Genomic DNA, 22444 nt, shown 5'->3' on the forward strand with positions numbered 1-22444 from the left:
GTACGTGTTTGCGACTAACACATTATCACCTTCAGTTCTGTTGAAACTAGAATAGTTCTTCTGAGATAAGAAACCTGAGTAGAATTAGGGCCGGAGCTGCGATGTCTTCAGTGTCAGATTTGAGATGACAGTCACAGGATTCAGGCATCATGTTCGAGTCAGCAACATGGGGAGGGAAGGTTCTAGAATAGATGACCAGTATCCCTGTGCCTTTGTTTGACATTCATTAAATGAAGATCATTTGTGAAGATCTGGCATGTTTACAGACCCGTGTGCTGTGCTGGGTGCGAGGGCTGCCACCGTGAGCAATGACGGCGTGGTGCCTGTGGTCACGGACCCCGCAGTGTGCAGTACGAGCTGTGGTGGACACGGAGGACAGAGGGGGGCGAGGACTGCCAGGCCTGCTCACGTGAGCGCGTGCTCGTGCATGAGGACGAAGGGGGAAGGAAGGCGTCTTGGAGGAAGGACACCTGAGCCAGTCAGAAGAAGGGGTGGGGCAGAGCTGGGTGGGGAGGACAGGAACTGGGTTCCAGGGCGACCAGAGGACAGTCGAGTGAGGGGGACGTTTGGCACGAGATAAATTTGGGGAAGCTGCCAGGGCCAGACCATGCAGGGCACTGTGGATCAGTTTATTAATTCACCAAAAAAAATTATTATTATTATTTTTTGCTCTGGCCGGGTAGCTCAGATGGTTAGAGTGTTGTCCCAAAACTCCAAGGTTGCAGGTTCAATCCCTGGTCCGGGCACGTCCAAGAATCAACCAGTGAGTGACTGCATAACTAAGTGGAACAACAGATCCACGTTTCTCTCTCTCTCCCCCTCCCCTTCGGTCCCTCCCCTCTTTCTCTGTCTAAAAAAATTGATGAAAACAATTTAACAGGTAAACTTCTCACACGGTGCAGTGGGCAGGATGCGTGCACGCGCCCATGTAAACGGCCCCCCTGGTGGGTGAGACTCCCAACCCGGTACGAGGGGCAGTGGCAGAGATGGGTTTGAGCAGAGCCCAGACTTCCTGGCCAGCACCCGTGGGACGGAGCTGCGGTGTGTGGCGCGTGGGCGGTGGAGCCCAGAGTGGGAATGGACCAGCATCTGTTTTCCTAAGACTTTTTTTAAATTAAAAAAGTATTTTTATTTTTTGGCTTTTAGAGGATGTTTACTAAAGTGGGGACAGTGAAACAGGAAGGACTTCGGGTATTGAAGCAACGGGAGAGAATAAGGGGGGCTGCTCTGGCTCCCTCAGAAGTCAGAGAAAAGGGGACCTTGGGGACAGCATGGGAGTCCGTGCGGTCAAGCTGCCACCGCCCACTGCTCCCTGGTTGCAAAGCCTCCTGGGGTCTCTTAGAATTTAGGAGGGGCAGGCCTGTGGGGGCAGGAAAGGGGGGGAAGGGGCTGGCGTGCTCCTGGGAGGGAGAGTGCGGCCCTGAGACGTTTCTAGCAGAGGACAAACCCCTGAGTGCTTTGTCGACCCCAGAGTGTCTACCGCGGACAGAACACGGAGGCTGCGCCCCCTGCGTTTGCAGAAAGCCGCCCCAAGCAGGCCTGGCTGCGTTCCTCCTGACTCCACAGACGCGCACGGGACAGCGATCCCCGTACTGATGCATCTTTGTTAGCAACAGCACGTGTGACATTTTCTTCTTCCAAGAGCAGGGTGTTTAAAATACTGTTTCGGTTTTGGGTTTGGGGGATTTAGCACAGCTTCTGTAGTTTAAGTTTTCTGTCTCAATATCTAGTTTTTTGACATGGTGCCAGAAATTAACATGCTGGTGTGATATTTTTGTTGTTTTACTTTTTTAAGATTTTATTTATTTATTTTTAGAGAAAGGGACGGAGAAAGCAAGGGAGACATAGATGTGCAAGGGAAATATTGATCAGTTGCCCCTCGCACGCCCCCGGCCGGGGGTTTGGCCAGCAGCCCAGGCTCTCGCCCTGACCCGGAATCAGACTGCACTTTCGGTTTGCGGAACAGTGTCCGGCTCACTGAGCCACACCAGTCAGGGCTTGTTGATATTATTCTTAAAGAATGAAAATATATTACAGATAGAATTATCCTGTCTCTAATTAGAAAATGTTTTTGGTTTTTATTAAAAACAAACAAACGTAATGTTTTGAGAGAGGTCCATTCTCCACCTCCCTTTTCTTTCCTTTTAAAAAAGTATGGAATAGTGCTTAAAAACAGTTTCTTGCCGATAACTCTGAGACGTGTTTACAGGAAGCTTGTTTCTCACTAGATGTTTTTGTTTCTCTGAAGTTTGCCAGCTCGATAGGTTTTGTGTGAGTTTACGTAAATGTTTTAGGACACGTTGGCCTTAACCTAAATCCTTCTAAGTATCCCCATCGCCTTGTATCTTTCTGTGTCTGAATTCAGAGATACCATCCTGTTGGTTTCGTGTAAAATTCCAAAGTGTTTTGGCTCATGTGGTTTACCTCACCCATGGATTTTTTGGTGACACTTGAGGGTTTCATCTGAAAAAATCCCACGCCAATTCTGAAAGTATTCCTTTCATCCAACATGCCCACTTTTGTGCGCGTAGGAATTATTTTGATTATTATTCCTCATATTAAAACTCAATGAAAACATTTTTTTCAGCTTATTGAGGCATAATCCACAATTAAAATTGTATATATTTAAGTGTACAACATACATATACTTGAAATAATCACCCCAGTCAGGTTTGCTTATCTGTCACTCAGATAGTGTGTGTAGGGTACGGATGCTGAAGGTTTACTCTCAACAAATCTCAAGCGTACAGCACAGTGTTACCAGTGAGTCGCCGTGTTGTACGTTAGACCCTGGGAGCTCATCACGTTGTGACCGAAGGCTCCTCCCTTTAGACCAGCATCTCCCACCCCTCCTCCCCGCAAGTCACTGGAAATTCCATTCTACTGTTTTCTGTGAGTTCAGCTTTATTTTTAGATCCCAGGTATAAGTGAGGTCATACAGTATTTGCGTTTGTGTGTGTGGTTTATTTCTTGAAGGGACCCGTAAAGCCACAGGTCATGAGGACAAAACTGTCAGTCTTTAAATATCTGTGATATTTTAATATAACAGAATGAGTTACGATACCCCATTCTATAATGTGGATACATGTTCGAAAGGTGGACTGCTGGGGTGTTACTTTTGCTGTGTAAATTGTCCTCATCATTGTGGTAAACACTGGTACCATTAGTTCATGGAAAACCTGGTGTGTTTTAAATACAGAGTTTCCTTTAATCCTTATAACAATCTTGTGAGCTCAGTGTTTTATCCCCCATATTTTATACCATGTTACAGGTAAGACAACTGAGACTTGCATAGACTATTGGATTTGTTTATTTGGTTGGTTGGTTGGTTGGTTGGTTTTGGTAAAGGTCAGCTATGTTTTTCCCTGCACTGTGCTTCTCGATAGTAGACACTCAGAGAGTGTTTGAGTGGGAAGTGATTGTGTGAGAGGTGAGATCGGCTTGTCTTTTGCAGCGTTCCCTTTCATTCTGTTCGACCGTCAGCTGTCTAGGCCAGCATCCTATTTCTGCAAGTCTGGTCACTGCCGTTTTCCAGGCTCTCTGTGCTTTAATCCATCCTCCTGGTGGTTCTCCGCCTGCCAGAGATATATCGGAACCCTGCTCTGCCTGGGTTACCCTGCCACTTAAAATATGTCAGTCATTTCTTGTCACCTGTGGAGTGACAGTCTGATCATGGGCCCTGAATGGCCCTTAGTAAAAAAAGGAAGCACCGCCCATTTCAGTGCCTCAGCTTCAGAACAGTCCGTGTTGTTTTCCTTTTTGAAGTGAACTGTGTGGAAATACACATCTGTGTATATGTAAAAGCACAGACTGTTACAAGTAAAATTGTTTCTCCCTCTTCCCCCAAGTCCCCATTCTCGTTTCATGGAAGTAACGATTATAAATGATTTCCTGGCTAATCCTTCCAGAAATTGTGGGTATCCACGCAGAGATATTAGATCTACTTGTTGCTTTAAAAGTATATAAATTACACAGTGTTCTGCCACTAGTGCTCACATAGATCCTTCTTATTCTTTTAAACCACTTCACGGTTGGATCTGTCACAGATCTTTTGGTTTGGAGTAACAGATGCTAGGAGAGTACTGGACAAATATAGGATAAAGTTTGGGAAATAGTACCAAGGCAGACCTAGAAACCATGAAGTAGTAGGTTCAGTGACCCTATTTTAGCAGGAGCAGCCAGGCCAATATTGCCGTCACTGCCCTCGAACACTGTCACTTCCAGATGTCCCTTTGTCTTTGTGTTACTTGCTTAAGATTCCAAGTCCCTGTGGAGGTACCGCCAGACAGGATCCAGGCAGCTGGGTGCTGGACAGCTCACAGAAGTGATCACTGGCCATTACAGTTGTGTTCTGTTGTATAAATATGCCATAATTTATTTACTGGCTACCTCTTGGTGGATATTCAAGTTGTCATAGTCAATTTTTCATTAGCAGAAGTTACTGTTGCAAAGAAAATTATATGTCTGTGAATTTTTAAAAGTATGTCTATGGAATCAGTTTCTAATAAAAGACTGTGCTGTGTCAAAGGGTACGTATGTTTAAAAATTTGATGAATACTGCCAGTTTATCCTCAGAACTTTGTGCTAGTTTACACTTCCATCTACAGAGTGAACTGGCTTTCTTTTAACTTGTAAGATACAAAGTTACTTAAAACCAAGTACTCCCCAAAAGCCATAAAGTATCAAACCAGGTAGAAAACCAAATTTAAATGGCTAGAGAATAGAACATTTACCAAGGAGTACGTGTGTTAACAGGATTTTTATTAGATAATTATAGTTTTCCACTAAGAAACTAACTTGTAGCCCTGGCTGTTGTGGCTCGGCTGGTTGGAGCATCGTTCTGTGCACTGAACGGTTGCCAGTTCAATCCCCTGTCAGGGCACGTGCCTGGGGTGCCAGTTCGGTTCCCTTTTGGTGTTTGTACGAGAGGCAGCTGATCAGTGTTTTTCTTTCTCCGTCTCTCTCTCCTTGCCTTCCTCTCAGTCTCTAAAATCAATAAGCATGTCCTCTGGTGAGGAATAAAGGAAAAGAAAGGGAACTGACATGCTGGTCAGTACCCAAGGTTATCCCAGCAGACGTTCTGGGAGATGCTGAAAGGTCAGTCCGCTGCCCTCCCCCCACTTTCCACTTTGTCTTCCTCGGCATCGGATCCTTTCATCGCTCTGCTGCTTATCTTTTCAGAATGAATTGTATTTGAATAGGCAGTTACATGCTACACAATTCACAAGCCAATGAAAGGCCTATGACAGGTTTTCACTTCAGTCAATACCAAGAATGAAACAAGGGTGTCCTACAGTCATTAACAAGATAAGATATAGCGAACCAGGCACTGAGCGAAAAAGAGGAAGAACTCGTGGACACGGACAACAGTGTGGTGATTTGGGGGCTGGAGGTGGAGGTGGAAGACAGTGTAAGGGGGATACACGGTGATGGAAAAAGTGCAATAAAAATAAACTTAAGACATAATGAACAGTTTTATGCCAAACACCGAACATTTAGGTGATCGATAAGTTTATTAGTAATATAACTGTTAACGAATCAGCACTTAAAAACCTTCCCACAGCCCTGGCTGGCGTAGCTCAGTGGATTGAGCGCGGGCCTGCGAACCAGACAATCGCGGTTTGATTCCCAGTCAGGGCGCATGCCTGGGTTGCAGACCAGTTCCCAGCAGGGGACGCATGAAAGGCAACCATACATTGATGTTTCTCTCCCTCTCTCCTTCCCTTCCCCTCTAAAGATAAATAAAAAAAATCTTAAAAAAAAAAAAAAACCTTCCCACAAAGAAAACTCTAGGCCTAGGTGGCTTCACAAGGAAATCATACTGAGCATTTAACAGAGAAATAATTAATATTATACAAATCATTCCTGAGAGTAGAAAAAGAGATTAGCGAAAAAATTAAAAGTCGAACAAACAAACAAAAAACCCGACAGTGACATTGTGGAAAAGGAAAAGGCACAGCCAGTTTTCTCATGGACCTGAGAAATCCGAAACTGTCAACAAAGCAAAATCCAGCATCGTGACTGCCGCTGTGATTTGAGAAACTAACCAAACTGTCGTGGCTCAAAACAGCCATTTCATTATCCCAAAGGCTCCGTGGGCCAGGAATTTGGACCGGGCACCACAGCCTGGCTTATCTCTGCTGCACAGTGTCTGGACACCCCTGAAGGGAAGACCCAAAGGAGTGAGGAGACCCTCGGGAGGTGGTTTCACGGTCCGTGCTGCCTGGTGTATGGACCCTCCATGCTCCTCCAGTCTGTCTGCACGGACTGGCCGAGCTTCACAGCGTGGCAGCTGTTTCCAGGTGCAGGACGCTGCAAGAGCAAATTGGAGATGCTTAGCATTTTTATGGTCCAGTCTTAGAGTTCACACACCGCCATACCCACAATCCTCTCCTGGTTGAGACAGCTCCAGAGGGCCATGTGGATTCCAGGAAGGAGTCACGGATCCTACACCCACTAGGAGGAGTGTCGAGGTTCTGTTATAAGAAGAGCATGTGGAATGGGCAGCACTGAGGAGGCCTGTTTGGAAACACAGGCCCCTGCCTCACCAGGTTTGAAGAGGTGGCACATCAGGACCGCGATGGGCTTGCACCAGACGTCCAGGTTGGTTTACCACCAAAGACTCGAGTGCGATTTGTTAACGGAGTGAAATAGAGAAATCATGATTGTATGATAAAATCCAGTGTCCACTCCTGGTTAAAATGACATGTGGTCACCAAGGAATAGGTGACTTCCGTACTTCCTTAATCTGGCGAGGAGTAACTAAAATACGTGAAGCAAACATACTTGTAAATTTTTACTTCGAGGAAATTTTCGCTCTGAGGTCAGGACCAGAGTTGCCCATTACAAGCTTTATTTCCGTTCGACATTTTTTGGAAGTTCTTGCAACCACAGTGAGGTGAGAAAATGCATTGTGTACAGGAAAGGAAGCATTAATAACGTATCATTTACAAGTGACATTATTGTTTATGTAGAAGTTATCAAAGAATTCTATATAAATTATTAAAGCTACAAAAGTTTTGCAGCTTTGCTGGATACTAAATCAATATACAAATCAATTGTATTTCTATACTATGCCAGCTACAAATAGAAAATTAAATTTTAAAGGATACTCTTTACTGCAACATCAAGTATAGCAAGTCCCTAGAGGGAAAAATCATCAAAACTTGATTGAGAGATACGAAGAACATCCAAATAAAAGGAGAGATAGGTCGCGTTGCAGATATGAGAAAACTCACCATTGTAAAGACACCAGTTCTTTACAAAACATGGGGGTGCTATTCTAGATTAGAGGGGACTTAAGAAATGAAGTCACATTCAAAGTGGGTTTCTTGATTGGATCCTCTATCCACAAAAAAGAGAAAAATCATCCTTTCATCCTTACCTTTCGGCTGCCATGGACACCCCTACCACTGTTTCCAGTGTCCCATGAGACCGTTTATGTGCGTAAAAGTAAATATGCATATTTTTATTACAAATTTAGTAGTATATTGTTCATATCGTTCCACACCAGACTTTTAAAAAAGATACACTTTGGATATTTTTGTATCACTAAATAATTATCATTGTCTATCTAAATTGTGTGGCTACAAAGGCTTCTGCTGATTAGAAGGGCCTGGCTTATTTAACCTGTTTCTTATCGACAGATATTTAGATTATTTCTAATCTCTGGCTGCAGTGCACTCGGTGAATATACATTTCACACTGTGAATATATGCGTTCATGATAAAATTCCTAAAAGTGAATTTGCCAAAGCAGAGAGGATGTGTGAATTTATTCGATTGCTCTGCCCATGTGCGTCTCCATCAGAAACGGAGGAACGTTCCGGCACAGCAAACGGGGCACCGCCTGCCTGCTCGACATGACCCAGTGGGAGAGGAAAACAGAATGTCAGCTGAGGTCACCGCTCCCCACACACTCAGAGCCGCGTGCGTTTTCTTCTCTGTGAATCCGCGTTCGTATTCCGACCTCATCGTCGCCTCGGGTGGCTGGGCTCTGTCTTACCCATTTCTGGAAGCTGCTGTTTCCCCCCCAATTCGACATGTGATTTTTACTATGCTCATCATGATTTTTGCCGTGCAAAATATTTTTATTTATACATTGTCAAATTCATCAACATTTTCTTTAATGAGATCTGGATTTTTAACTTGTAATTCATACTTGGAAAGGCTTCCCCCTTTGCAAAGTTTTAAAATGTCGTGTCTTTTTCTAGCGCTTATAGGGCTTGATATTTTTGCGTGTGAATTTGCAGATGCACCAGGAGTTATTTTCAGTGTGAGGTATAAGGTTCCACTTCCTAACCTCACCTTCTCAGGTGGATGGAGAGGTTAATTTTGACTGCAGGAAAGAAAGGGTCTGGTAGAGTCTTCAATTTAGGGCAGGAATTCCCTTTACTCATGTAACGGGGGTGAGCCCCTAAAGTCAGAGCTCCCTGCTCCCCACAGCAGGGGGGGAAAAGGCAGTTTCCCACCGAGTCCTTCCTCATATTCCTTTTCTCAGAACTGCAGTCACACCAGCCTCAGGGCGTGTCACGAGTTTGATCTCATCTGGTTCCACGTTTAAGTTGCTATTTTCTGATGTCACGAGGGGGCATGCCTTCACTCATAAGCGCTCTCTGAACTGTGGTATGGCGTGGCTTACAGTCAGCTCCGGCCGTTCTTTTTGTGACCACCAGTCTCGGGGGGCTCGCCGTCTCATCCAGCGACCTCACTTTAACTGCCTGTCCTCCCTCTGTTTACTGTAAGTGCCTACGGTTGTGAGCACAGGAGGACACACGCCTTCCTGGTTGTGATTTCACATGCTCTGGGGGCGACTTTCCTCATAAGTCCCCACGAGTGCCACGGATGAGAGTAAACATGACTGAGACATGATGTGATCTGACTGGGGAGAAGAGGTGGCCAGTTTCTCAGGGGAAGAAGGTGTTGGGCCCCCTCCTCCAGGGGCTTTTATTGGGCTGTAATACACAGGAATACGGGGCAGCAAGGATCAAACTGTAGATAACATTTCAAAGAAATCTGAGGGCTTAGTGTGAGTCAGAGTCTGTCAGGAACAGAGTTTTAGAGTTTCCTGCTCGAACCCATGACATATGAAAGAAAGCACTCTTAGCAGAGCAGATTTCCCAGATTTATCAGCAAGTCTTTGTGATGCTAGATTTTTCCCCAGGACACGCTCTAGCAAGGCAAGGAGCTGTACCCCTCCCCATCAGGTATTCAGGCTTAAGGGGGTTGGAGCCAAGAAGCACTTCTCCCAGAGAACATGGGGACTTGGGCTACGTCAGAGCCGAGGGGTGAGAGTCCATTGCTGTTTGTTGCAGCCCCCCGAGTCCTTCCATGAAGGCCTCCCAAGTGGTCGTGTCTGGCCTAGGCTGCCTCTCCTCTGAGGGGTCTTACCCGTTATTGACTTACAGCCATGCTTTGGGGGCAGGGAGGACACTGAGGCAGCATTTGCTACCAGAGACAGGCTTTGTCTCCTTCAACTTGCATTCCGGAGGTTGTTGCTCATCCTTAGCCACAGGGGGTAGAGAGTTACAATTCCTAGAAGCAGGCAGAGCGGGTCCGCAACAGCATTCCTGTCCTCCTTCTGGACTTAAACCTGCAAACCTTTCAAACCTTTGAAACTCGCTTCAAACCTACCAGTGGCAATAAAGAGAATTAGCAAGCATGTTTGTTTCTTCATTAGACCTTGTCCCTGATAGGAATACTACTATGCTCCTTGGTCTTGGATGAATGATACTTTGATTTAAAGACCTAAGAAAATATGTTAAAATATGTAAAAACCGCTTATCTCACTATTTTAACTAAAGCAATACTTTTCATGGTGTTTGTGTTGTTTTTGATTTCTGTGAATTCCTCCGCACTCATGTCTTCTGTTTGCCAGGCAGGCACTGTGCCTGAGGCTGGGCTGCAGAGTTGAATAAAATATATTCTCCCTGTTGACAGACACATAGCAGATAATCATAACATACTGTGCTGAGAACTATAACTGAGGTGCTTACTGGGTACTGGTCAGAATTTGTAGTAGCAGACAACAAAATCTGCTCTATTTGGTGTAAGCAGAAAGGTAGCGTCTAGAGTCTCCAGGAAGTTGATAGAGCTGGGCTTGGACATTACGCAGACGAAAATGAAGCAAACGGGCAGTGTTCCCGAGAGATGCCGGGCCACACTAAGGGAGACTGGTCAGAGGAAACACCGCTGCAGCCATGACTCACTTCTTCAGCACAAACGGCATCAGACACCGGACTCGGACTCTGTGCCCCAGCACAGCCCTAGAACTTGAGCTGGTAATTTTCTGAAAGGCCTCCAGGGCAGTGGGATGCGGTTGGCCCAGTTCATGGTCTTTCTGTTCCTCATGCCCCTCGTTCGTCTGCAGCAGCAACCACTGAGTTTGCAAAAGCTTTGCCTTCAGATGACTGTAGATGATGATTTTTAAAATCCATCACTGCATTGCCTTCGACTGGAGCATCCCATCTAATGCAGGGAACGGCAGACTGTGGCCTGCAGGCCAAACGGGGCCTGCCGCTGGTTTTTGTAAATAGAGTTCTGTTGTCATACAGCCAATGTTAAGGTGTCTGCACTTTGTCTGTGGCTGCTTTGGCACTATAGCCGCAGGGTTGAACAGTTGTGTATTCTTTAAAATGATCAGTTACTTGTTCAGGAGCTGCTCTCTGTGTAAGAGGATCCTAAGACTAGGACAGGCGGTCGGTGCTCATATGTTCATTCTGGGCCTCTTACAACTCCCTGAGTGTGTGATGTCCTCAGAGTTCCTGTGGCACATTCCCGTCAAGAAACCGCAGTCAGAAATCTCGACTTGAATGCCAGCATTTATGACTGCATTTGTTGCCATGAACCCGTCTTGACTGCTAGAGTTCCAAAGACACTACTGGCTCTCTTTCTGGAATGAAATTATTATTATTATTATTATTATTTATTTATTTATTTATTTATTATTGCCTTTTGCTCTGTTATGTGTCCCTGCTGGTCCTCAGCTTCAGATGATGATGATTCATGTCACGGAGGATTCTATTATTAAAAGTCTAGGAAGCTCTCTGCCGTAACATATGGATAATCTTGGGAAATGGCCAGAAACGAATGGATATTGAGGCATACTTGGAAGATCAGTCTTTCCGGTGAATTAATGAAATTGGAATCATCTCTGCTGATATTTGCAAATATGGAGTTAACAGTTGGTGCATACAGATCGTAGGGACTGTAATTCGGGTGTGACTTTTTGAACCCATATAATATATCCAGCCCAGACCAAAGTCTTCTGGTCTTACTCCCCCTCTCGGGCTGTAGCCTGATTCCCCCCTCCTGGGGTCTGAGGGCTGGAGAAGTCCCTGTCTTGTTCCCCTTTCCGGATTTTCTTTTCATTCACACTGAGCTGCTCAGTCTAGCTCTTGTAACAGGAGAGGCCAGCCTGCTTTTGTTCTGTTTCAAATTTGTTTAAATGTATCGTCAACTATATCATCTTTTTGTGTTCCTAATTGGGACTTTTAAAAACTTTTAAAAACACAAGTATCTACAGGCACTGCCAACTGCCTTTGTCCCGCCCGAGGGGGAGGGGCGGGTCCCTGTTATCTTTTGCAAGTCAGCTCTCTTTCAAAGTCTGCGCTAACTCAGGCCTGGAATGTGTTCCTGGCTAAGAATTTTCATCTGTTGACACAAAAGCCTCTTTGCAGCTTGGATAAATAGTCTCAGTATATTATAAACTGTGGCATTGTTGCACATTAGTTTGAAGTTACCTTTGGTTCTGTGGACTGACAGTCTTATTCTCGATTTAATCTTTCACTGCACGGAAACCGCTGGGGCTGTAATTATGGGCTGAGCTGGCAGGGGCAATCTGATCAGCCCTGCAAGTAGGGAGGAAGCTCTGGGACCCTGCCTCTGACCGTCCTCATCAGCGCTTTCGAAGAAGGGCTCTGGCTGAGCACTGCCCTCTGGCAGCAGGGGCCTGTCTCCACCTGAAAGTCTTCCTTTTTCTTTTCCTGGGACCTGCTTTTCTCCTTCCTTTCTCCTCTTCCTTTCTCTGTGCTTAGGCTTTTCGTGATGGCACCGTCATCAAGTAGCCTGCCTCCTGGTTCAGGTGCCCGAACTGAGCTCAGAGACTTCATGTCCACTTTCGGTGTGCCTTTCTCACGTCTGAGGGTCCCAGTGCCTATACCCCCTTATCGGGCTCAGGCTGAGAGCACACCTCCCACGCCAGGCCAGAGACCTAGCTCGGCTGGCAGAGGGTGGCTCAGTGTCTCTCCCACCATTCAATGGCCAGACAGTATGTTCGATATTACTGATTGTTTTCCACTTTCCTCACTAAGTCACTGCTGTAAGTATCTCTCACTTGTAAGTCAGAGTATGTACATTTTCATAGCATTTGGTGTGTACCATCCAAAGGGAGTTAAAAATAGCTTTTTATGTTTTTCTTTTTTATGGAATACTATATTTTTATTACAAAAGTAATACCTTTTAAAAAAATTAGCCGACCTACTCAAAATATCCAAATCAATAAAGTTATTGGTGAAAATGAAAAATGTGTCTTTTATTTTACAGAAGAAACTGAACAGAATTTTTGGGCAACCCAATACTTCTTAACATTAAAACAAGACTTTTTTTTTATGTCATTAAATATTCTTCTGTAGTATTACTTACTGTGGCCACACAATATTCCGTTCTGTAGATATATGAAACTTTATTTAGCCACTCCTTAATTTTGAACTGTTAGGACTGTGTTCAGTTTTTTACTATTCTAAGCACAGTGCTGAAGTCAGCAACCTTAAGTTAAATGTTTGCACACATCTGCCCCGGCTGGTGTGGCTCAGTGGGTTGAGCACAGGCCTGAGAGCGTAGTGGTTGGTCGCTAGTTCAGTTCCCAGTCAAGACACCTGCCTGGGTTGCAGGCCAACCAACCGGTATGTCTCTCCTTCTCTTTCTCCCTCCTTCCCCTCTCTCTAAAAATAACTAAGTAATAAAAAATATCTTTGTATACATCTATAATGGTTTCTCTTGGATAAATTCTTTGAAGTGAAATGACTGGGTCAAAGGGAATGTACATTTTTTTAAATGAGTAACCTACTTTCTTAGACTAGTGTTAAGTTCCAGCGAAATTGAGCAGAAAGTACAGAATTTCTGTATATATACCCTGTATACAAGGTCTGTCCAGAAAAAGTCCAGCCATTGTTAATATTAACAAACACAGTTTGTGTAACATTGTGGCATCAATGTAACCCGGCAGCCAAGGGGAGTGGACTGGAATGCGCATGTGTGAACCATGACGACTTCACTGTGCTGGTCAGTGGGGGCGGGGGACACCATTGAGGGAGCACGTGCACTGTGTGGCGTCTCACTCAAAATGACTGAACGAGTAGAGGAACAGATCTGCGCCAAAGTTTGCGTTAAGTTTGAGCGTTCCTCCACGGAAACTATTTGGATGACTCAGAGGCCGCAGCTGTGGACAACGGGTCACCGGCAGCCTCATCACGAGGACGTGCCCGCTCATGCGTCACATCTCCAGAGTTTTTTTTTGCGAAACATCAAATCACCCAGGTGACTCTGCCCCACCACAGCCCAGATTTGGTGCTCTGTGACTTCTGGCTTTTTCTAAAACTGAAATTGTCTTTGAAAGGGAAGAGATTTCAGACCATCAATAAGATTCAGGAAAATATTGCAGGGCAGCTGGTGGTGATCGAAACTGAGTGAGGTCCCAAGGTGCCTACTTTGAAGGGGACAGAGGCATCATTGTCCTATGTACAGTGTTTCCTGTATCTTAATAAATGTGTCTCTTACATGGAACGTGGCTGGATACTTTCTGGACAGACCTCTTGTACTTTTTTTTTTTTTTTTTTTAATTTCCATATGTATTATCAAATTGCCTTTTAGGAATGTTGAGGCATTTTCCATTTTCACCTCCATTTTTCTGTATGTCCACAACACTGGATATTATCATTACAAAGAAACCTTTAATAAGGCACATTTAAAGCAGAATACCTATTCCAATCGTAAGACTGGATTTCCTTTATTCTGAAATTCATATTTATGTTATTCAGCCCATTGCTGTTTCTTATGGTAGGTGATGGCAGAATACCACCAACCTTTCCTCTTTCACCAATTTAACAAAAATTATAAAATACATGTACACAAAAATAAGCATCCAGATAGGACAGAAGGATAGAAAAAAGTAAAATCTCTCTTGCACTTACCCAGGCTTTCTCCTGGAAGCCACTGTTTTTTTACTTTAATAGTTTTTAGTAATTGGGGTGTCCCAGATTCTAAATAATACATACACACCCATGCACGTTTTCTCCCTCATTTCTCCTTGTAGGCAGTTAACTCTGATGAGCAGTTCTGTGTTATTCAAACTGCCTGGGTCTTTAAAGGCTCTGGCACCTGCTCATCTCATTGGATTTGTGCTGTTTATTCGGCCTCACAAAATTTCCATACTAGCTTTTAAGCTCAGCCATGTCTTTGACCTATTTGCTAGGGTGATGGCACCTGTCATTTGAGGGGTTTGGGAAATTTAGTCCATCTCTTGGCTGAAATAATGGTCTTAATCCACTCACTTTGTGGCTCTGTAAAAGATGAAGAAATTAGCATCTTTGTACTTCTCATTCTACCACCTGTTCTTCCCTCCACCTCCCTACATTTAAATGCAATAGATACTATTATTTTCTCTAGCTTACAAATGAGATATCAGAATTCAGAGAGGTTAAGTGATTTGCCTGAGGTCATACAGCCAGTAAGTGGAAGATGGAGCCAGGATTTGTGTTTACACCCATGCTCAAACAGTGCTATAAGGACATATTCTCTCTACTTTTATCCCTGCTGCTACCTCTCCTGGCCTTGCTCGCTCTTTCATTACTGTTGTTTCCCCTGTGAGCTTACCACAAGGTAGGACTGTCTGTATTCTAACTTTGGCTGTAGGACTCAAAAGCTGTAAATGACTCTAGGCAAGTCACTTGGCCCTCCTTCCCCTCCATTTTTTTTTTTTATTCAATGGGAATATAAACACAAAGAGATACGGTGTTGCAGAAGAAATGAGACAGTGTATGTGAACGTTTCCCATATAGTCCAAATAGCAGAAACTATTATTATCTCAGAGGTCAGTAAATACTGGCTGATCCAACAGTGCAAACCAGCAATGTGGGCAGCAGGCTTCTCTTAGCATTAGATGAGTTTTTCAGAACATTCTTCTAGTTCGTTAATTCTGTTTACTTAAAATAGCGTTAAAAAACCAGTGGTTACTGTTTATTAGAGAAAAGGGCTCTGGCTTTTGTTTTGATTTGTTTTGTAAGAGATATTTTGATGTAGACACAGAAGTCCGGGGTCCGGAGGGGCAGGCTGGCTATTTGACATGGCGCCAGTGTCCTGGCCCCTCACTGCCTTCCTCTGCTGGTGCTCAGCATAAATGTCAGTCATTTCCACCTGTTGTTTTATTTGTAGTTAGTAACCCCTGGAGCCAAAAAAGAAGTGGAGGGTGAGGTTAGTCTGAAATTGATAGGCAGGAGGAGGGAGGGGGTCCGCGGTGCTGAAAGCAGCAGCCCCTAAAACAGCTTAGGTCTGTTGCTGCCTCTGGTCACTGTCTGTTTTAGTAAGGGGGGGGGGGGGTGCACAGTGCTCAAAGAAAAAGCCCATAAATAGTTAACTGCCTTAACCTTGATTAACTGCTCCCAGTCACCTGTTTTACTGTGAATGACAAGAGGTGGCCTGGAGCAAGATAAGAATCTGGGCGAACCACCCTCCACACGTGTACGTTCCCCCAGAGGAAGCGACCACCCTTGGGGTGCCCTTGTCCCCCATCTCAGCAAGGGGACATGTAATCGTTAGATTACATCTAACGATGAAATCTTGTCTGATTATCTGCAAGTGATAAATTTCCGAAACTAGAATTCCTTGGTCATAAAGTGTACACATCGAAACTTTGGGTTCATTTTGAGAGAGGTGCTTAAGAGCATGGCTTTGTGGTCGTACTCACCAGCGTCCGTGTCCCCACTGCCACTGGCCACTCACTAGACTTTACCTCTGCCTCGGTTTGCTCATCTGAGTGTGGGATGATGACAGAAACCTCATACTGTTATCAGGGAGACCCGAGTCGGGGGTCCCCCACCTCAGTTCTTGCCTTGCTCACAAGAAAAGAATTAAGCGAGAGACAGCATGCTTGGTGGAAATGAGATGATAGTCAGTTTATGTATGAAATACACTTGAGCGCAAGGCTGCAAGTGGGTGCTCAGCTAATCTGAGTGCCTTACGTATGTATTGGAAAGTGAAGCTGCAAGTTTGTCTATACTCGAACAACCAGCTAGTCTGAGTGCCCAGACTGTCGGGGCTCCGGGAGTTGCACACTTTAGTCAGCCTCTAGGTACCCCTCCTCCTCCCCCTTCCAGACCTGGAGATTAACATGCGCTTCTGTCTTAGTGACGTTGCTACAGAGTCTCCCTCTCGCAGCACAGTCTCCAGGGCTCCCCGCCTCCTGCACTGCCTTTGCCTGTGATGTTCCGAATGCCCGGCAGTCTTGCTGGTCCGGGCTCAGGACTGCTGAGCGATCGGGTGAGACATGGTTCCCCCCCCTTCCTGTCTGTCCCGTCTAACAGCAAGGCTGCCGGATTTAAATGAGATGGTCATGGAAGGCCGTTGACTAGTGTCTAACACATTGGAAGAACGGTGCAGTAGACGGACCGGGTTGTTGAGCCTTATAAAGCTAACATTTTATTGGGGTAAGGAGGTAGCCGTGAAAAACAGGCAGCGAATAAACTTAATGAACAAGAAAAATGGCAGTGCTGTGGGGACAGTTAAAGAGATGTGATAATTGGGGGGTTAGCTGAGTTGGGTGGGGTGGGGAAGTCTTGAAGAGGTGACATTTCAGTTAAGTTTTTTTTTAAGATTTTATTTATTTATTTTTAGAAAGAGGGGAAAGGAGGGAGAAAGAGAGGGAGAGAAACATCAGTGCATGGTTGCCTCGCCCATGCCCCCCCACTGGGGACCTGGCCAGCAACCCAGGCTTGTGCCCTGACTGGGAATTGAACTGATGACCCTTTGGTTTGTAGCCTGAGCTCAGTCCACTGAGCTGCACCAGCCAGGGCAACATTTTAGCTGAGTTCTGAACAATGAGAGTATTCTTTAAATTCCCAGAAGTAAAATCAGGGGACCAGAGATTGTAGGCACTAAAAATCTTGGTTAATGTAGTATTGGTAAGTTGACCTGCAAACTTTTTCTACTGTAATTCACATGTCTACTGTGTATAGATATGTTTCTTTTCTTGACCCTCCTAGCACTTTCCTTTTGATTTTAAAAAGTGGGGTCATTGAAAGCTTATCTAGAGACCTTTCTGCTTGTTTTCTGATGAGCTTCTTTAGCAGAGTGGAAAGAACAAGTTCGTCCCTTCAGTGTCCCCTTCCTCACGTAACTGTCCAACATCACTCTTCACACCATAAACCTTTCTTCTCACTTGCTGCTCTTTTCTCTGGGCTGCTTCCTGCCCGAACTGTGCGGCAGGATGGGCAGCTGCCACCGCCTCAGCCTGTGTCCCGGGGCGTGCAAAGGCAGGCGTGCCGTTAAGTGGCCAGCCCTCGTTACCTAAAAGACAAGTCGCAAATAAAGATACAAAGTAATAAAATGACAAATAATATGAACGAGTAATACAAGAATAAATAAGTAACAATACAAGATAGAATAAACTATCTTGCGTGCTCACAACTGTAAACCTGCACGTGAGGACGAACGACCACTTGTCCCCTTTGGAATCAGTGCCTGGCTCGGGGGACGCGGCCGACGAGCGTTGGGTTTCCTGTAAAAACAAGACAGCTTTTAGAGGGAGGCCGGTTTCGCTGACCCACTTGCTGGCAGGGGCACACATACCAGCTTCTGCGAGTTAAAACCGTGCAGAAGGCTCTGCAGCCGTGTCGGTGCAGTCAGACCTCTGCCGTTTGGGGTTGCAGTGGGGGAGGGACGTTGCCGATCCCAGGACACTAGCGCTGCTGCTTCCGTGGGCGATAGACGTCTTTAGTTTGTTTGGCATATTTGTGTGATCACATGTTTGTGCAGATCTGTGCCTACAGCCTTTACCCTCCTACGGAAACTGTCCCAAGACCCATTCTCTGCGGGTCTGGAGCAGGGCTCAGCAGCATGACAACAGTGTAGTCCGTACCCGTGAAGCTGGAGACCTGGTTCAGGTGCTGTTTTCATTTCAGTTGTGGTTTTTTACCATACACATGTATTATTAGAGTTTAGTCTCTGATTCGAGCCTGAAAGTCTTACTTTGTAACTTAAACTCAGAGACAAATGGATTAAGGCAGTGTTCTTAAAATGTAGTTTCTATTTATAATCTTTTAAAACTCAGCAACTTAAGGAAAACACCGTAAGGGCAACATGTGTTAGGGAGCAGGTCTGGGGACAGGTGGGCTGGGGGATGTGTTTGGTGAAATTGTCCAGGAGCAGAGCACCACCGAACTTGAAGCTCAGAGATTTGCCATCCAAGTATGTGCAGATTGCTGGTGCTAGAAATAGTTTGAACTCACAAAAACAGTTTCTTCCCCCTGGTTGCTGCTTGGCCATTGTGCAGATGCCAGAGCAGCCTGGAGCTGGGGCCCAGCTCTCGGGCTGCTTCCCAACTGCGCAGAGCTCGAGAGGACCACATTTCGGGTCCTTCGGGCCCCGCTTTTGGCTGTTCTCCTAAGCGGTCTGTGGTGCAGCTTTGCAAACTTGTCTCTGCTCTAGAGTCACCGAGCTCAGATTCCTGGCAACTGTAAAAAGCCTGAGGCCGCAGGGCCTGGACCGAAGTAGATTTAGGAGATAGACATTTCTCTCTTCAGGGCGGAAGCATGCACGTCTCATTCCTTTCTTTGGGAGCCAAGAAGAGTGGCACTGGCCCGCAGAACTGCTGCAGGCCACCCGCCCAGGCCGGCAGCTGCTCTGCTCGGTGCCGGTAGGTGGGCAGCCGACACTCTGAGAGCCCCTTTGAGGACTTGAGCGACTGAGGACACTCCGGGGCTTATTACTGTATTTCCTTCGGAGAAAATAAGTCCTCAGAAAAAACTCCTGCTTCAGCTGCATTCTTTTACAGTGGCTGTTCTGTCAGATGTCCTAGGGAGGAAGTGTAACTCGACATTTTGTCCTGGAGGGGATAGGTGGTAAGGGAATGAAAGAAAGGATCACATTCTTAGGCACTTACCTCACTTAGTCTTAGTTTCTTCATTTATTAAGTGAGGATAATCATGTCTCGTTTCATGGAGTCGACGAGGAAGGTCATGTAAAAGTCCGTCTGGATTATAGTGAACTCGTGGAAGGGAAGGAGAGGGAGGGCGGTGGGAAGACTCTCCCAAGCCTGGCCTGCGCTGCGACCTCAAGCAAAGGGATGAAGTCTCTCAGGCTCAGTCTTCTCATCTGTGAAATGGGGATACGAATACCTGCCTTGCAGGAATGTTACGAAGATGAAAAATGACAAATGTAAAGCACTGACAAATGATAGATGACAGGTCAGTGGCAGTACTACTTATTGTTACATTTAAGGTGGAGGTATTTACACTGGGTGGTTTGGGGTTCTTCACCTGGAGAAGCAGGTTCAGTTAGTAGATGTGAAGATTAGCAAAGGCCCTGCTGAAAGCTGACAGCAATAACTGATAATAGAGAATGTTTAAAAAATTTTTATTTGTTAAGCCCTGGCTGGTGTGGCTTGGTTCGTTGGAGCATCATCCCATAAACCCAAAGGTCACAGGTTTGATTCCTAGTCAGGGCACATGCCTGGGTTGCGGTTCCACCCCCAGTCTGGGTGCACGCGAGGGGCAGCGGACGGGTGTTTCTCTGTCCCTCTCTCTGGTCTCTCCCCCCGTCTCTAAGATCAATAAGCATGTCCTTCGGTGAGAATAAAAAAAGTTTTTAATTGATTTCAGAGAGAGAAGAAAGGGGAGAGAGAGATTGCGCAACCAACATCGATTTGTTCTTCCACCCATTCGTGTGTTTACTGGTTGACTCCTGTTTGTGCTGATAAGGGATCGAACCCACAACCTTGACGTATCTGGATGATGCCGTAACCAACTGAGCCAGCTGTTACCCAGCCAGAGCAGCATTTAAAAAAAATAAAGTAATACAGCCCTGGCCAGGTGGCTCAGTTGGTTGGATTGTCGTCCTGTACACCAGAAGGTTGCGGGTTCAATTCCTGACCAGGGCGTAGACCCAGTGGGGTGTGTATGGGAGGCATCCGGTCAGCGTTTCTCTCTCCCTTCCTCTCTCTCTGACTCCAGTGGGTGAGGATTAAAAATGCTGAACGGAAGGAAGGAAGGAAGGAAGGATGTGAACATCATTAAAAGAAGTCCTGGAGTCCAGAAATGCATCATTATCCATTATCCTGCTTACCCCCTCACTGTGGGGCAACCATTTACATGTTCTGCTTTGAACTCTTATGGTGGTTACCTCCATTTCTCAAAATAATATTACCTCCATTTCTTTTTTAAAATTCCATTTTTGTCAAAATGGTGCGTGTACATTGTTTGCTTTGTTCTTTTCAAGGTCAAATATCAAACTTACAAAAAACAGCTCTCCCCCGCCTGCACCCCTGCAGTCCCTTCCCCCTGTTCTGTTTCTGGGAGTCTGTACTTTCAATCCTGTTAGCTGTTTGTTCTAGTTTGTTTTTTTTTTTACTGTATCTTAAATAATATGCTTATATAGCTATCTCTTCTTTAAACACTTTCTCATTGTGGAAGTTTTCAAACTGGTATGATGTACCACCCATTACCCAGCTTCAAGAGTCAAGACCAGCGTTACCTGTGCCCACAGCCCCACTAGGCAGGTCGTTTCGTCAGTAACTGCTGCAGCATGTGTCTCTAAGGGAATAAGGACTCGTGTATACACATGTATACACACCCACACTACCATAATCACACAGAAGATAACTAACAGTCCCTTATTATTTGCAGAGATCTCCAATCGACTCTGAGGTATTTTTGTTCAAACCACATCCAGACCAAGCCCACACACGGCCCCACTGCCTTCTCTGTTCATCAGTCTCGGGTGTCACTGCTGACCGGCCCCGCGGCTGCTGTCGCCCTTCTGACCCTTTCCTCCTAAGACCGCATTTTGATGCCATCATGGTCCGTGTTTTCCAGTGTCCCAGCGTGGCACATGTCCGCTGCTGAGCCAGCTCCAATCTAACTGTGTTTCTTTTCTGTATGACTGTGTTTCCTGGCCTCCCTGGTAGCTGCTTCTTTAATGTGCTCACCTTTCTGGGTTTTTTGTTCTCGTTGCTGAGTCTTTCCACACTTTCCTGGAGACTTCCAGCACAGTTCTCAGCGAACCTATCAAGGAACCCATCAATTCCGCTTTCCTAGAACCATCCACTCTCCCCACCGCAGTCAGACGGGCGCTATCTAGGCCCGTCAAGTCAGCCAGGGGCCCCGAGCTACCCTCCTCATCATCCTTGACATTCCTTTCACCTTGCTCAGGAGATCACTGTTTTTCCAATCTACCGTTTAAACCCTCCTTTAGGTGACGTGTGCTCCCAGGAGTTTGCTGAGAGAGCAGTGCCCGGGAGGGAAATTGTTCTCAGTCCCGCCTGTCTGCAGATGTCCCCGCGGCCCTGCTGAGCTGGATTCTCGGCCCCAGGTCGCGTTCCCGTAGGGCTTTTCCCGCAGAAAGCATCGCTCACCCCGCCGTCCTCAGGCACCGGAGCCACTGGTAAGAAGTCAGACACCAGTCAGATTCTCTTCTCCCAAAGTGGCCTGTTTGTCTCTTTAGAAACTTTTAGGATTCTTTCCACTTTGAATTCTGGAAGATTAGGAAACCGTGTCTAGCTATGGTGTCTCTTCATCCTTCTCAATACTTTTTAAACTTTCAGTTTGAAGCTGCAGTCTTCAGCTTTGGGATTTTCCCTCGGGATTTCTCCTTTTTTTTTAAAGATTTTATTTATCTTTGGAGAGGAAGGGAAGGAGAGAAGGAGAGAAACATCACGTGTGGTTGCCTCTCATGAGTGCCCTGCTGGGAACTGGCCTGCCACCCAGGCATGTGCCCTGACTGGGAATCGAACCGCGATTGTCTGGTTCGCAGGCCCGTGCTCAATCCACTGAGCTATGCCAGCCAGGGCTTTCTCTCGGGATTTATCAGTCGATAATTCCTTACTGTACCTCCCTGTTTAGTCTGGCAGTGGACCCCCTGGGTTGTCAATCTACGTCGAGATCCTTTTTTATCCTATGGAATTTTTCCCAGTTTTGAAAAGTTTCTTTTTCTTGTTTCTAGCCCTTCGACTGAATTACTAATCCCAGCATTCCTGTATCTCCAGAAACTCTCTGGAGATACAAGAATTTTTATTTTTTTTCACCCTCTCCCTGACCAGCGTGGATCAGGTGGTTGAACGTCCTCCTGCAGAGCAAAAGGTCACCCGTTTGATTCCCAGTCAGGGCACGTGCCCGGGTCGTGGGCCTGGTCCCCGGTTGGGGCCCGTGCGAGAGGCAACCAATGGATGTTTTTCTCAC

At 45.9% G+C, this 22444-nt stretch overlaps 1 protein-coding gene across 7 annotated transcripts in view; it reads left to right on the forward strand.

The window, feature by feature from the left end:
• The window catches only part of LOC119063285 (cAMP-dependent protein kinase inhibitor gamma), a 125589-nt gene that overhangs the window by 68680 nt on the left and 34465 nt on the right, over positions 1 to 22444 (forward strand). Inside the window, exon 1 of one of the 7 annotated variants that reach the window (XM_037164565.2) lies at positions 21471 to 21650. The exons of the other annotated variants lie outside the window; for them this stretch is intronic. The gene's annotated coding sequence lies outside the window, so the exon portion shown is untranslated. Of the gene's footprint in view, positions 1 to 21470; positions 21651 to 22444 lie in introns of those variants that run through there. 7 annotated transcript variants of the gene reach the window in all.

This window comes from Artibeus jamaicensis, unplaced genomic scaffold (genome assembly GCF_021234435.1).
Source record: "Artibeus jamaicensis isolate MK-2021 breed Jamaican fruit bat unplaced genomic scaffold, CSHL_Jam_final contig_685, whole genome shotgun sequence".
In the NCBI taxonomy this organism is placed as follows: domain Eukaryota; kingdom Metazoa; phylum Chordata; class Mammalia; order Chiroptera; family Phyllostomidae; genus Artibeus; species Artibeus jamaicensis.